The following is a 14,927-nucleotide window of genomic DNA, read 5'->3' as shown; positions in this document are numbered from 1 at the left end:
ACACCCTCAGCACACAGGGGGACAAACATCTGCCTGGAGGTGACAGCATCCCCTCCCACATATGCCCCCCTAGGCACAACTATGACAACATAACCAACAAAAACGGGTCACAACTCCTGCAGCTCTGTCGCACGCTGGGTATGTACATAGTCAACGGTAGGCTTCGAGGGGACTCCTATGGTAGATATACCTATAGCTCATCTCTTGGCAGTAGTACTGTAGACTACTTTATCACTGACCTCAACCCAGAATCTCTCAGAGCGTTCACAGTCAGTCCACTAACACCCCTATCAGACCACAGCAAAATCACAGTCTACTTAAACAGAGCAATACTCAACCACGAGGCATCAAAGCCAAAGGAACTGAGTAACATTAAGAAATGCTATAGGTGGAAGGAATGCAGTTTGGAAACCTACCAAAAAACAATTAGGCAACAACAAATTCAATCCCTTTTAGACAATTTCCTGGGTAAAACGTTCCACTGTAATAGTGAAGGTGTAAACTTGGCAGTAGAAAATCTTAACAGTATATTTGACCTCTCAGCTTCCCTATCAAATCTAAAAATCTCAAATAGAAAACCGAAGAAAATTAACAATAATGACAAATGGTTTGATGAGGAATGCAAAAATCTAAGAAAGAAATTGAGAAACCTGTCCAACCAAAAACATAGAGACCCGGAAAACCTGAGTCTACGCCTTCACTATGGTGAATCACTAAAACAATACAGAAACACACTACGGAAAAAGAAGGAACAGCATGTCAGAAATCAGCTCAATGCAATTGAAGAATCCATAGACTCTAACCACTTCTGGGAAAATTGGAAAACACTAAACAAACAACAACACGAAGAATTATCTATCCAAAATGGAGATGTCTGGGTAAACCACTTCTCCAATCTTTTTGGTTCTATAACAAAGAACAAAGAGCAAAAACATATACATGATCAACTACAGATCTTAGAATCAACTATTAAAGACTACCAGAACCCACTGGATTCTCCAATTACATTGAATGAGTTACAGGACAAAATAAAAACCCTCCAACCCAAAAAAGGCCTGTGGTGTCGATGGTATCCTCAATGAAATGATCAAATATACAGACAACAAATTCCAACTGGCTATACTAAAACTCTTTAACATCATACTTAGCTCTGGCATCTTCCCCAATATTTGGAACCAAGGACTGATCACCCCAATCCACAAAAGTGGAGACAAATTTGACCCCAATAACTACCGTGGAATATGTGTCAACAGTAACCTTGGGAAAATCCTCTGCATTATTATTAACAGCAGACTCGTACATTTCCTCAATGAAAACAATGTACTGAGCAAATGTCAAATTGGCTTTTTACCAAATTACCGTACAACAGACCATGTATTCACCCTGCACACCTTAATTGACAACCAAACAAACCAAAACAAAGGCAAAGTCTTCTCATGCTTTGTTGATTTCAAAAAAGCCTTCGACTCAATTTGGCATGAGGGTCTGCTATACAAACTGATGGAAAGTGGTGTTGGGGGTAAAACATATGACATTATAAAATCCATGTACACAAACAACAAGTGTGCGGTTAAAATTGGCAAAAAAACACACACATTTCTTCACACAGGGTCGTGGGGTTAGACAGGGATGCAGCTTAAGCCCCACCCTCTTCAACATATATATCAACGAACTGGCGCGGGCACTAGAAAAGTCTGCAGCACCCGGCCTCCCCTGCTAGAATCCGAAGTCAAATGTCTGCTGTTTGCTGATGATCTGGTGCTTCTGTCACCAACCAAGGAGGGCCTACAGCAGCACCTAGATCTTATGCACAGATTCTGTCAGACCTGGGCCCTGACAGTAAATTCAGTAAGACCAAAATAATGGTGTTCCAAAAAGGTCGAGTCACCAGGACCACAAATACAAATTCCATCTCGACACTGTTGCCCTAGAGCACACAAAAACTATACATACCTTGGCCTAAACATCAGCGCCACAGGTAACTTCCACAAAGCTGTGAACGATCTGAGAGACAAGGCAAGGAGGGCATTCTATGCCATCAAAAGAAACATAAATTTCAACATACCAATTAGGATTTGGCTAAAAATACTTGAATCAGTCATAGAGCCCATTGCCCTTTATGGTTGTGAGGTCTGGGGTCCGCTCACCAACCAAGACTTCACAAAATGGGACAAACACCAAATTGAGACTCTGCACGCAGAATTCTGCAAAAATATCCTCCGTGTACAACGTAAAACACCAAATAATGCATGCAGAGCAGAATTAGGCCGATACCCACTAATTATCAAAATCCAGAAAAGAGCCATTAAATTCTACAACCACCTAAAAGGAAGCGATTCACAAACCTTCCATAACAAAGCCATCACAAACAGAGATGAACCTGGAGAAGAGTCCCCTAAGCAAACTGGTCCTGGGGCTCTGTTCACAAACACAAACACACCCTACAGAGCCCCAGGACAACAGCACAACTAGACCCAACCAAATCATGAGAAAACAAAAGATAATTACTTAACACATTGGAAAGAATTAACAAAAAACAGAGCAAACTAGAATGCTATTTGGCCCTACACAGAGAGTACACAGCGGCAGAATACCTGACCACTGTGACTGACCCAAAATTAAGGAAAGCTTTGACTATGTACAGACTCAGTGAGCATAGCCTTGCTATTGAGAAAGGCCGCCGTAGGCAGACATGGCTCTCAAGAGAAGACAGGCTATGTGCTCACTGCCCACAAAATGAGGTGGAAACTGAGCTGCACTTCCTAACCTCCTGCCCAATGTATGACCATATTAGAGAGACATATTTCCCCCAGATCACACAGATCCACAAAGAATTCGAAAACATATCCAATTTTGAAAAACTCCCATACCTACTGGGTGAAATTCCACAGTGTGCCATCACAGCAGCAAGATTTGTGACCTGTTGCCACGAGAAAAGGGCAACCAGTGAAGAACAAACACCATTGTAAATACAACCCATATTTATGCTTATTTATTTTATCTTGTGTCCTTTAATTATTTGTACATTGTGTATATATATATATATATATATATATATATATATATATATATATATATATGACATTTGTAATGTCTTTACTGTTTTGAAACTGTTGTATGTGTAATGTTTACTGTTAATTTGTGTTTTTTTTCTCTTTATATATTCACTTTGTATGTTGTCTACCTCACTTGCTTTGGCAATGTTAACACATGTTTCCCATGCCAATAAAGCCCTTGAATTGAATTGAATTGAATTGAGAGAGAGAGAGAGAGAGAGAGAGAGAGAGAGAGAGAGAGAGAGAGAGAGAGAGAGAGAGAGAGAGAGAGAAGGATGTTGTAGGTTACATTCATAGAATAATGGATGAAAGGTGTCCCTCATTCTGGAATAATTTCCTCTCTTATTAATTCCCTTATAACCCTTCACACACACTATGCATAGACACGAACACACACAACCACATACACATGCATGTAGGCAGGCACGCATGCACACGCACGCCCACAGCAATGTGGTTAACGATCCACTTTCGTAAACATAGTTATGTTTCTGCATATAGCACACACACACTGTTGAATTCCTCTATAGAGCTACAGCACAGTGACAGGCTCCTCTCTCACCTCTCTGTCACCACATGCTTTCTCTAAATTAGGGGTGTATCCTGCATGGAATTCCCCAATAAAACCTGCAACTAAAGAGCAAGACTCAAAGTGTTTTTATTTCAAACTACTACAATTTCCCACTCTTTCATTTTCTCACTTCCTGAAACCTCTGTGCCCCTGAGATATTGGCACCAGTAATTCACTTCACTTGGGGACTTTCCAGATACGTTGTGTTTTTAGGTTGTGGTACAACATAAATTGCAAACACCATTCAATAATACAGTAGCTGTTCTGCAAGGAAAGGCAAAACCAACTGCTCTGATGCTCTGTGCCAAGTTTATAAAGATCCCAACCTCGCTCAGCATTCGCTATAATCAATCCGACAGCCAGTAAATGAGATGTAAAATACTTAGCCTTGATTAAGAAAATCATATCTTAATTGCTGTATGCTTATAAATCGTTCCAGTTCTTCCTGCTATTTTGGCTACAATACAGTACTTCATTTTACATCTCAGCCTAGTTTTTCATATTATGTATATTCATTGTCTGCACTCTGGTTTTGTGTTATATTATCCTTTGTCTTTCAGAAACGTTGTGGGCCGCGAACACTCTGGGATTAGATAAAGGCTCTTACTACAGTAGGTCCCCAGGGACCCATAACCCCCCGTCTGCGTGTGGAATCTCAAATAAGTATTTGTTGACTCTGATTCAGATGTTAATGAATCTAAATGCCCTCCTTTTTGCCCAACACTGGTCATACGTTTTCATAATACACACATAGGCTTGAAATATCATGCAAAATAATACAGCCAGCGTATTGCGAGCAATGTCTCCGCAGTCATGATGAGTGATCAGTGCAACGTCTTTATGGTAGGAATACTATTTCCATTCCATGCTTGGCGGTAATATCATGCTTTTTCACCGGGGAATTGCTTTATTCTGAGCGTGCTTAGAATAGAATAGGACAACTCTATCAGTGGAGGCTGCTTAGGGGAGGAAGGCTCATAACAATGGCTGGAAAGGCATGGAAACCATGTGTTTGATGGATCTGATACCATTCCATTGATTCCGTCTCCAGCCATTACCACGATTCCTCCCCAATTAAGGTGCCACCAACCTCCTGTGAACTCTTCAGCACTGAGACATGGAATAAGGAAAGACAGATAAGATTGAGTGTTGTTGTTTTTTTGTGCACACCTAACCTAACCTTCAAGGTTAGCCAGAGCGATTCAAAGCCTAGGTGGATTGGGACACAGATAACACGATTGTTTTTAACCTTGAAATCGTGAGGGCATATTTGATTCTCTCGGTCCTTCGTTCTCAGTGTGGGCCTAAATCCATTTGCCTCCGCTATGAGCAGAGCACCACTCGTGCTCCGATGGACTGCTGCAAGGAGAGTATACTGCATGGGCCTGAACATTCCCCTTTTAATATATATCGTGGTCACTACATGGCCAAAAGTATGTGGACAGGTGCTCGTCGAACATCTCATTCCAAAACCATGGGCGTTTTAGTACAGAGGTGGTCCGCGTCTGTCTCCCCCTTTTCCCCCTCAAAACCACGCCCCCCGTTATCCAGAGGGGCGTTCTACTACGGTCCCTTTGGCCAGATGGCGTTGTCTCACTCACAGGGGATCAAGCGGTGGCCTTCCAAGGTAAGGATGGAAAGTGGAATTCAACAATTAGCTGCCGACCGCAATGCAGGCCTATTATTATCACGTTTGGTAACATTTGCCCATGTATTTATTTTCAACGAGTTGTAAAAATGTCTCAGAGGCTACTTAACATTACTAGCTCGGTATTTGAAGTTGTTATATTATCATTGGTAGTCTATTATCGGGTAAAAGCATATGCTTATTATTCATTATTTTTCAAATATTTATTAGCTAATCATTCAGTCAAATACACTGTGCTACAGCAATTGAATCTGTCCTTGAGCATTAAAGGACGTTAATAGCTTGCTCTGTCCACGACATTATGTTATTCGATTTTTCAATCTCGAAATACAAGGGCAAATGTTATTCATCAGTGACTGAAATTTCACGCTACGTGATACTCACTTCTGGACTTGGAGAGCTCTCAAAGCGCTGTAGAATGCCTCTCTGAATAAGAGGGTGTGGTCACAGTCGGTCTCCCCTTTGCTGCTATGACAGCCTCTACTCCTCTGAGAAGGCTTTCCACTAGATGTTGTACCATTGCTGCGGGGACTTGCTTCCATTCAGCCGAAGGAACATTAGTGAGGTCGAGGCAATGATGTTGGGGCGATTAGGCCTGACTCGCAGTCGGCGTTCCAATTCATCTCAAATGTGTTTGATTGGGTTGAGGTCAAGGCTCTGTGCAGGCCAGTCAAGTTCTTCCACACCGATCTTAATAAACCATTTCTGTATGGACCTCGCTTTGTGACCGGCAGAATTGACATGCTGAAACAGGAAAGGGCCTTCCCCAAACTGTTGCCACAAAGTTGGAAGCACAGGATCATCTAGAATGTCATTGTGTGCTTTAGCATTAAGATTTCCTTTCACCTGGACCTAAGGGGCCTACCCCAAACTATGAAAATCGGCCCACGACCAGTTTTCCTCCTCCACCAAACTTTTTAGTTGGCACTATACATTAGGACAGGTAGCATGTTCCTGGCATCCGCCAAACCCAGATTTATCTGTCGGACTGCCAGATGGTGAAGCGTGACTCATCACTCCAGATAACGTGTTTCCACTGCTCCAATGGCGAGTCCAATGGCGCCGAGCTTTACACCACTCCAGCCGATGCTAGGCGTTGCACATGGTGATCTTAAGCTCCCGACGAACAGTTGTTGCGCTGTCGTTGACTCCAGAGGCAGTTTGGAACTCGGTAGTGAGTGTTGCAAACCGAGGACAGACCATTTTTTACGCGCTACGTGTTTCAGCAGCTGAGCCGTTGTTGCTCCTAGACGTTTCCACTTCACCATTACAGTACTATTACAGTACTAGAAGGGCAGAAATTTGACCAACTATGACTTGCCATGTTGAAAGTCATTGAGCTATTCAGTAAGGCCATTCTACGGCCAATGTTGGTCTGTGGAGATTGGATAGCTGTGGGCTCGATGTTATACACCTGTAAGCAACGAGTGTGGTTAAAATAGCAAAATCCACTCATTTGAAGGGATGTCCACATACTTTTGTATAGTTTAGCATATCTGCCTAAATACAATACAATTGTGTGGATTTTTACATAGGCTACAGTATTATATTATTTTTTTTATCATCACCATCATTACCGCCACCATGAGCATCATCATGATCACCACCACCACCATCATCCTCATTATCATCACCATCACCACCATCATCATTATCATCACCATCACCACCATCATCATTATCATCACCATCACCACCACCACCATCATCATCATAATTATTATTATCATCATCCCCACTTTGTCAACATCACATTGTGTGTTCTGTTCTCATGATCTCCTTTGTTAACATGGAGGACGGGGTTATAATCAGAAGGTGATGGCGCACAGATGGAGGGCTTTACAATGGCTTTGTGTTCTGTACACAAACAAGCACGCGCGCACACGCACCACACACACACACGCACCACACACACACACGCACCACACACACACCACACACACACACACACGCACACGCACACGCACACGCACACGCACACGCACACTGACTGCCTGCTGCATCTGTCTCTGGGATAATAGCCGTGACTCATCCAGGGACACAGCTCCTAAACTCACCATGGTGCTTCTCCACACATTGATGATTGTTTTCACCACACCTCTACAGCAGAACCCACTAGTATCTACTTACTACAGTACATCTACAGGCTCTTCATCTAAAGACAAGATGCTATAACGAGTCTTCTAGCTCGAACCCGGTGCCAGAACAGTAGACCACAGTCTAGCCAGGCTGCGTCTGAAATGGTGTCTGTAGTGTTCGACTTTTTACCAGTGCCTATAGGCTAGTAATAATGTAGTGCACTATGTTGGGAATGGGGTGCCAATTCGGTAGCACTCAAGCTCACCTCTAAATTCCTCATCCGCCTGTGAGGTGGGCAGACCTGTTGAGACGAATACGTATTTCAAATATTTGAAATAGGAAGCACTTTGAGGGGCACTTGGTTTAGCTTGTATGGTGTGAGGAGGTTGCACTTCTTGGAATATTTTGTTGGCTCCATTGTGCCTGACAACCTAAATGAAGCGCACCTCCGGTGTTTCAAATATTTGACATACGAATTCGACCGAGGTCTGCTTTGAGGAGACACAGTCTTCCACTTACCTACAGTACCACCAGAAACCTGCATCTTATACTTTCTAAACATGGACAAAAGTCTGCTTTGATGAAGTTACTCTGCCTTCCACTTTTACACTACCACCAGAAACCTTTAACTGGAGCCTTTTCAAACATGGAGAATCTATGAACACAGTATTTTGTTTTTTCATACGGTCGAAGTTTATAAACACTGAAAATATATATATAAACGCACCATGTAAAGTGTTGGCTCCATGAGCTGAAATAAAAGATCCCAGAAATGCTCAATATGCACAAAGAGCTTATTTCTCTCCAATTGTGTGCACAAATGTGTTTACATCCCTGTTAGTGAGCATTTCTCCTTAGCCATGATAATCCTTCCACTTGACAGGTGTGGCATATCAAGAATCTGATTAAACGGCATGATCATTGCACAGGTGCACTTTGTGCTGGGGACAATTCCACAGATGAAAACACAATGCCACAGATGTTGAATTGAACGTTCGTTTTTCTACCATAATCCGCCTGCAACGTTGTTTTAGAGAATTTGACAGCCCGTTTAACCGGCCTCACAACCGCAGATCACGTGCCCAGCCCAGGATCTCCATATCCGGCTTCTTCACCTGCGGGATCATCTGAGACCAGCCACCCGGACAGCAGAGTATTTCTGTCTGCAATAAAGCCCTTTTGTGGGAAAAACTCATTCTGATTGGCTCCCCAGTGGGTGGGCCTATGTCCTCCCAGGCCCAGCCATGTCAGCGCCCCTGCCCAGTCATGTAAAATACATAGATTAGGGCCTAATGAATTTGTTTCAATTGACGGATTTCCTTAGATGAACTGTAAACTCAGTTTGAACCTTTGAAATTGTTTCATGTTGTGTTTATATTTTTGTTCAGTATAAATCATTTAGCGCTATGTCTTCGCATTTTGAGCTGACGGACGGACAATGTTCCCTGTGGTCTAAATCTATACCATACCAGTGAGGTCACCTTTATGATGTTCCTGTACTACTTAGGTCACCTTTTTGAACTTCACAACATCACATCCTGCTTTCCCAGAATTCCTAGGCTTTGCTATGGTATTGATGTGTTCCAAGCCTTTGCACTCTTCTATTCTCCTGTGCTTCCTAGTAGTGTGTTGCTTTGAAGTGATGGGGGACAGGGGAGCAGAGCGAGCACTTGGGGTGGGGGGGGGAATGGAAGGAGTGATAGGCAGGAGGAGATGTGGAAGATGAAAGGACCAAATGTTTCAGAAAAAAAGAGGATGGGGGACGATAGAGGAGGGGGATGGAGGGGGTAACCAATGGGGTTCAAGGTCATATCAACTCTCCAATCAAAAGGCTCTGATCCACGCCTCTCTGGTTTAAGCGGTGTCCTGAATTAGCAGATGGAGATCAAAAGATGACACACAAACTCTCTTTGACTATCTCTATTCTCTCTCCCTCCCTAACCCTCCTTCGCTCCTCTCTCTCCCTCTCTGTCTCGTACCGCATTCAGCTACTACCACATCAGAGTAGTACATTCCTCTTGGAGTTTTGGCTCGTCTTTCAAAGTAGGCCGACGTACTCTGAGAGTCCGACAAACCAGTGGTGGAAAAAAGCACAGCTCACGCTTTTGGCACCTGGGAGAAACAATTCCGTCACGAGCGATTCTAGGATTTTAGTAACACACACACACACACACACAGTCTTCTCCTTTACGCTTGTAATAACTGTTGTCAGTAACTCCAATAAAAACATGGTCAAAAAAATGAAGTGCTGATCTCACTGCTTTACATCGTGTTTTTGTCTGTTTTTGAGTCAAAGGTAACTTACTGTTTCCTTTTACTGTAAGTGATGTGGAGATAGATAGTGGTGACAGCACTTTATCAGCCATAATATGGATCCACTGTGTCAGGTAAATAGAGCCGATCTGTGTGGATAGCTAAGTGTTATCTATATCAGATTGCCAATGTCCACCCCCCATTAGAATGATACCGTACTGTACTGTGGTGATGGACATGTCTGTGGAGTCAGAAAGTGACAGATGTCATGACTGTAGTTAACATCTGTGTGTGTGACAGACAGTAACGTTGTAAAGAATAGGGCAGGGATCATCTTTTTTGTTGTTGAATTTTACCCCTTTTTCTCCCCAATTTCGTGGTATCCAATTGTTTTTAGTAGCTACTATCTTGTCTCATCGCTACAACTCCCGTACGGGCTCGGGAGAGACGAAGGTTGAAAGTCATGCGTCCTCCGATACACAACCCGCACTGCTTCTTAACACAGCGCCATCCAACCCGGAAGCCAGCCGCACCAATGTGTCGGAGGAAACACCGTGCACCTGGCGACCTTGGTTAGCTCGCACTGCGCCCGGCCCGCCACAGGAGTCGCTGGTGCTCGATGAGACAAGGATTTCCCTACCGGCCAAACCCTCCCTAACCCGGACAACGCTAGGCCAATCGTGCGTCGCCCCACGGATCATCAACTAGATTCAGCTGATTTTTCTTCTTGAGCGGGTGGTTAGGGGGGCCCGGAACATAGTTACAATATTTGTCGACAGCAAATTCACCACAAGAATCCCAAACAGATATAAACATTTGACTGAGACATCATTTCGGATCTTTCTTGTGTGTGTATACGATCACGTGTCTCTCTATCTATTATGCGTGGGAATATTTGGGAACAGCTTTACAAAATGAGAACCACTCAGAGCTGATTTCCTGCTGTTTTACACTCTTTTATGTCCAGCTATGAAAATAAATAAAAACTTCCTCAGAAAACTAGGGGGCCCAAATAAAACCTGCGGGCCGCCTGGACTAGGATGACGTGTGTGTGCGCGCGCGCGCGTGTGTGTTTAAGTAACAGTTTATCTTGAATCCGTCCCCTCGCTGGGCTCGAACCAGGGACCCTCTGCACACATCAACAACTGACACCCACAAAGCATCATTACCCATCGCTCCACAAAAGCCGAGGCCCTTGCAGAGCAAGGGGAACAACTACTTCAAGACCTCAGAGCGAGTGACGTCACCGATTGAAACGCTATTAGCGCGCACCACCGCTAACTAGCTAGCCATTTCACATCGGTTACACGTGCATGTGTGCGTGAACAACTACTAATGTTCGAGAGAAAATCCGCCATGAAATGATTACTATAATGATCCTCGAAACGAGATATAAAACGTGTTTAGCAACACAGACAGAATCATATTTTCCCATGTCTTCCCTCATAAAGACAAACACGGGACAAAACAAAGAGGTCCTTTACAAACACACATAGTCGACAGCCACACCGTCCTTCCCCCATTCCCACTTGATGTTTGTCTGTCTCCACCCTGTCTGTCTGCACACACACACACACACACACACACACACACACACACACACACACACACACACACACACACACACACACACTGGCACCGACCGCAGGCACCCAACCTACGTCCCCCCTTGCCCTGTCATCTTTTTCTCACGTCTCCAACCGCCACTTGCGCCTGATGCCCGTGCCACGCTGGCACCGCCATCTGGTGACTGTCGGCCTGGCACACACACATACACACGCTCACAGTGGTCCTGGCAGTGTCCGGACAGCCAGGTGGCATGTCACCAACCCCCTCCCCTGCCCCCACTTCTCCGGATCTCTCTGTGTGAGTTGGTGAGGCCACAGGATTAAGGTTAGGATCTGGGCTGCAGAATTACAGAGAGAGAGAGAGAGATGGATGACCTCTCTGTCCTGTGGTCGTCACTATCTGGCCAAGTTTCAAAGTCGTAAGCCCCACCTAGTTCTACAACTTCTCTTCTTAAAATCAGATGTTAAACATAACACTAACCTTAACCACACTGCTAGTCTTATGCCTAACCCTAACCTTAAAATAAGACGAAAAAGGCACATTTTTGGTTCCATACATTTTTACAATAAAGACCATTTTGACTTTGCAGCTTGGGCATCTAGTGGAAATCCTGTCCACTGGCTGCCACTACTTCATCCATACACTGAAACTGGTGAACAGGACAATGTAGTGTCACAACACACACAGTTACTGCAAATGCAGGAGGGTAAAGAAAGTAATGGAGGAAAGATATACATCTCTCTTCCATTCAAGTTGAAGCGCTGACAGCGGGTATTTCAATCAGGCTTGAGGTTGTCAGTCAGAGATTCTCCGGAGCCTAGTCTGATGAAACAATGTAGTATATTGACAAAAAGGCAGTGGGCATCGGTAGCATGACTCAGTTGAATCTCTACTACCGTTGTGCAGGGTAACTGAATCAAACCCCAAATCCCACTTTGGCGGTGTTATCTCACTTCCAGGTGACCAACTGTCAGAGAGTGGTGGGGATGGTAATGGGTGGGGTCCAGTCCAGCTGTCACTCATGTCTGATCTCGCTCCATGGCTCTGTCTGTCTGCCCAGACTCAGCATGGGGACAGCAGGGCCAGGCCTGATCTGGTGGGGTGCTGACAACTTGGACCACTGAACACACCACAGCCTGAGGAGAGGACAGGAGAGGACAGGAGAGGACAGGAGAGGACAGGAGAGGACAGAGGTTGTCTTCTTTAGCTTGAATAACTAGGAAGAGCATCTGTCCTATATTCTCATCGTTGTTCTTTACTGTCTGGAGCGAGAAGACTCTAGTTCCTCTCCTTTATCCCCTCAGAGCGTAGTGTTGGATCTCTTGAAGACATCTCCCCCCAAAAAACACTCATTTGAGAGGTGTCAGATGGCAGGCGGGGGGAGGGTTTAAGGACAGAGCTAGCCAATCTGAGCTGATTTTGGCAGGTTGGCACAGATGTTCCCATGGGGAGAGCAGCTTTGGGTCAGGCTCCTCTGTCCTCGTAAGGAAAGAATTGAAACTAGGACAGACATCATTACACATTACACATTAACTTGCATGTCCAGTTTACACGTCCACGGTATAAAACACTTAAATGTACCGATTGGCGTGTATTGCGAAGACATATAACGCACATGTATAACGCACATGTATATATGTGCGTTATAAACATTATAAACCCAGTATAAACACACGAGGAGCTCTTGAGAGCAGAAAGCGTCACTGTTAAATGATGCAGCCCGGGGTCTTAAGCACTTCCAAAATCGTAACACATTGTACGTTATTACACGACATAACATGTCATTTGACACGTTCGTGCACAATTTTCAGGGACCTTCTTTTTGGCTGGTGAGCACTAACTTTCAGCACTGCGGGCAGAAATGATAAGAAAGCTCCAGAGCGTCACTTTACTCTTATATCTTCATCCGTAAGGTACAGAGGTCATGTTCTTTCGCAGCTGTGTCCTCCCCTGTCTTTATTTCCGCTCTCGAAAGCTGATCACTTGTAAATGTGATTCGGACCAAATTTGCTGCTGGCAAAACCTCTTCAGCTCTATGGCTGGGAAGCGAACGCGGTACCTTAAACAACATAGAAAATGAAATAGACGTACAGTAGTGACTAGACAGTGACACCATTGTTCGTCAGAGAGACCTGGTTCTCTGAGAGCAGCATCTGCGGCCCACATGCAATCTAAAATTACACCTTCAGCAGCCAACGGTACAGCAGACATTGACTGTAGCTCTGCTGTGGCCTCCATGGAACCCTATTCCCTACTGCACTACTCCGTTTTGATCAGAGGCCCATGTGGCCTGGTCAAAAGTAGTGCACTACATAGGGAATAGGGTGCCATTTTGGGGCACGATCAGCCTACAGTAAGTGACTATGAGGTGGGTAGAGGAGCGGCAGAGAGGTGGGTGGGGGGGTTGCTGGTGGTTATAGAACCACAGGTTACCTGTTGTAGGCTATTTACTGTAGGTCCATGTGAAGTATGTTTTTGTCAAAGAGAAAGGATACAGTGTGTGCTGTGGCGGTGCACGTGTGTGTGTGTGTGTGTGTGTGTGTGTGTGTGTGTGTGTGTGTGTGTGTGTGTGTGTGTGTAGCCTACGGTGGGCATATCTTCGGTATGCTGTTCCAACAGAAGGGACCAGACCAGAGCACTGTGCTGCATGACTGATGTGGGCCTGAAGTCACACCCAGCTGTGAAATGGTTCGGAGAACAGCTTTTACATAACACTCCAAGTATCTCGCTCAGACGCATTCATAGAGCCTTTCTGTTTTTGCCCCCTCTATTCAGTTCAACTCTCAGAGGAAGGCGTAGGCTAACTTTGGTTGGTGTGTGTCTGTGTTTGTGCGTGTGAGGGTGTGTGTTCTTGTGTTTGTGTGTGCATGCATGTGTTTGTTTGTTGTGTATTTAAGTGTGGGGGAGAAATGTTCGGTGGTTTATTTCATGGTATAGGCTAACAGATGAAATATAACAGTCCACTGATTAATAACGCATAATAACAACCTCTCAAAATGTAGTGCTGCCGTGTGAGCATAGTAGGTTTCCTTATTTATATATTCAAGCTTAGTCTACTATAGCATCCCTTTTGTCCTGGCCTCATTTCCAGGCTTCTCCGTCATAGCGTAGCAGCAATATACTAGTCAGGTTACCTTCTCATGATTTGCACTGTATAGCAGTTCGGCTTCTACAGTATAGGCTGAGCTGGTAAACGATGGGGGCAATGCCGTTTCACCAGTCCTCCAATTAAGAAAAGCGCACATTACCACGTCAACAAAGCCCCTTTCTAAATTAGAATAAGTGAACAGGACGCTCGACAACCAGGGAAACGCACAGTTGACTGGAAGTAACAGTTTCGGGGACAATTAAGCGGGCAATTACGGTAATTGGTTTATAATAACACTTTTATGCTGCCTTCGTGTGGATCATGCTGTCGAAATGGTGCTATCATTTGTCCGTTTGTTGCTGTCGCTGTGATTTCTGTTCGGCTACTAGCGGGCATAGTGAATTGTCATCCGAAGACGGGACATCGCCAGTAGCGCAGGCGGCATAGGCTATTCGGTTAGGTAACCGCACAGTGGGACTTGCTGTGATCCTCAGTCAAGCATCAGAAGCTATTGATAGTTTACACGTCCTCATAATCCCATCTCCGAGCCATTTGAATTCAAGTATGCCGATTGAACGTTGCTGTTATATACTATCCTATCATTCGACCCCTCCTGCTATTGTGAGACGAGCATATTTATTGGTGCAGCTATACTTGAATGAT

The 14,927-nt window shown here is 44.5% G+C and overlaps 1 protein-coding gene across 2 annotated transcripts in view; it reads right to left on the bottom strand.

Annotated features, from left to right (window-relative positions):
* Positions 1-14,927, bottom strand: part of sh2d3ca (SH2 domain containing 3Ca) — a 304,863-nt gene that overhangs the window by 138,731 nt on the left and 151,205 nt on the right. The gene's annotated exons all lie outside the window — the stretch shown is intronic.

Source organism: Oncorhynchus keta, chromosome 9, assembly GCF_023373465.1.
Source record: "Oncorhynchus keta strain PuntledgeMale-10-30-2019 chromosome 9, Oket_V2, whole genome shotgun sequence".
Lineage (NCBI taxonomy): Eukaryota > Metazoa > Chordata > Actinopteri > Salmoniformes > Salmonidae > Oncorhynchus > Oncorhynchus keta.
This window is presented reverse-complemented; position numbering and strand designations above follow the sequence as displayed.